Here is a 2506-nt window from a genome sequence, read left to right on the forward strand (position 1 = left end):
ACTTGTGGCTTATTAAATTCTCAGAAAGGTTTTTTTTTTTTTTTAATACTCCTCTATGAGGAAATTCTATGGCCAAAATTTTCTCCATTAGAGCTAGCTAGTCTAGTGGGTTAAGACACTGTATCTGAAGAGCAGGATGCAAATGAATTGCCTGTGAGGAATATTGCATTGGATTATATTTAATCAATGATCCATTAGAATTGTTGATATTACCAAGCACAACTCTGACCATGTCTCCTTCAAATCTTTGTACAAATATCACCATTCCTGTGAAGCCTAACCTCACAATACTATTTAAAATTACAACTCACACCACTCCCCTTTTTACCATTCTTCCTTGTTCATATATAAGGATATTAAGAATGGTAAAAGATGTCTTATATTTATGCCCATATTTACAAGTTCAGGTGCTCTCCAAGTTTACATTTACATTATATTTCCAAGTTTACTTTTTATGATTTCAGGAGCTTTCCAAGTTTTCATCTGGTACCTTTTTCCTTTAACATTTCTTGTAGTGCAGTCAGCCCCAGCCGATGACAGATTCTCCCAGATTGTGTCTCACTAAATATGTCTTTAATCACCTTCAAGTTTGAAAGATATTTCCACCAAGTGTAAAATTCTAGACTGACAAATTTTTCTTTCTGCACTTGAAGATGTCATTCCATTCCCTTCCTGCATAATTTTTGATGGGAAATGTACAGTCATTCTTATCTTGTTCCTCGGTATACAATATGCTTTTTTCTCCCTGATCACTTTAAAATTTTTCTCATTGGTGGTATTTGGCAATTTGATTATGATTTAACATTGTGTATTTTTTCTTTGTATTTATTCTTCATATGGGTTTATTGAGCTTCTTGGATCTGTGGGTATATAGTTTTAATATAATTTGGAAAAAATTAGCTATTTCTTGAAATTATTTAAACTATTATTTAAATTTCTCCCCTTTTGTTCTGGGACTCCAATTAATCTATATTAGAATGTTTGATGCTCCATACGTTACAAAAACTCTCTTCATTTTTTGTCAGTCTTTTTTCTTTATGTGCTTCAGTTTGAGTAATTTCTATTGCCATGTCTTCAAATTCACTGATATTTTCTTTTCAATGTCTAACCTGATGCTAATATAATCAAGTGATTGTTGTGCCCAGATTAAGAAGGAGTTCCTCGGCGAGAGAAATATGCCAACACACGACAATGCAAAAGCAATAGGAGGGTTTATTAGCTAACTTAAGTTAGGGTCTTTGCCCTTACCAGGTCAGTGGCTTAAGCAAAAGACCCCCTGCCCCGATATTCTCACAAATTTATGGAACAATATGGGGAGGGGCAGCACCAGGGCAGGAGGGTACAGATGATTGGTTGTTGCTAAGGGATTTAGGGCAGTGATCTAAGATATTGGGGGATGTAAAGAAACCCCCCGGCTCCAAAGTTCACTTAGGAAAATATTATCTAGGGAGGATGCGGCTCAGATATGTGGGAGACTTTCAGGAGTCGAGCAAATCTCTGATAAGTGCTGGATCCGGATGGCTTTTGTGATGCGTGCTGAGTTCGGAGGAAGTTCCTTGATACCTGCTGAGACTGGAGGGCAGATAAAGGCCCTAAGGAGTGTTTAGAATTACAAAAGTCCTGTTAGCACTGCTGACACTAAAAGGTTTCTGGTTAAAGATTTTCCTGGAGGCTGCTAGAACTCTGGCTTCAGATTGACTCACATGATATTTTTATCTTCAGATATTGTATTTTTTAAAATCTAGGTGTTCCAATGAGTTATTTTTGATGTCTTCCATTTCTCTCAACATTATATCTATTTTTTTTTTCCAATTTTTGACCTTATTGAGAATGTTTATAGTAGCTAATTTTAAAGTCCTTTTTGACTAATTCCATCATTTCTGTAATTTCTGGGCCAGTTCTGTTGACTTATTTTCCCCCAGTCATGGGTCACATTTTTCTGCTTTTTCCACATCTAGAAATTTTTGATTGGATAAGAATATTATAGTTTTTATGTCATTGAGTGCTGGATTTTATTGTTTTCCATTAAAGTGTGTTGGGCTTTCTTCTGGCAGGTTTTTAATCTCAAGGGTCTATTTGATCCATTTAAAATTTATTTTTAACTTGAACTCCAATCCCTATCTCCTCAGTTTAGTAAGACTGCCAGACTTTGTTTGCTTCTGTCTCCCTGTGCCCTTTAATGGAAAATGCCTCAAGGCAGAAACTCATGATGATCACATGGCTCATCATATTCCTTTTTGTCTTTCAGGCATTACAGCCTTCTGCTTTTTGTCAATGCCTGAAAACAGTGGTTTCACATATTTTGTATTGTTTTCTAATTTCTTAAGTTGGAGTGCAAAGCTGGACCTTGTTCCTTATGGTTGAATGAGGAAATCACAACCTGATTTTTTCTAGAAGTATCCTTTATTATTATGAGATATGCAGACGATACAACTTTGCTTGCTGAAAGTGAGGATGACTTAAAGCACCTACTGATGAAGGTTGAAGAATACAGTCTGCAGTATGG

This window comes from Orycteropus afer, unplaced genomic scaffold, assembly GCF_000298275.1.
Source record: "Orycteropus afer afer isolate SDZICR_OR568_19922 unplaced genomic scaffold, OryAfe1.0 scaffold00325, whole genome shotgun sequence".
Taxonomy (NCBI): domain Eukaryota; kingdom Metazoa; phylum Chordata; class Mammalia; order Tubulidentata; family Orycteropodidae; genus Orycteropus; species Orycteropus afer.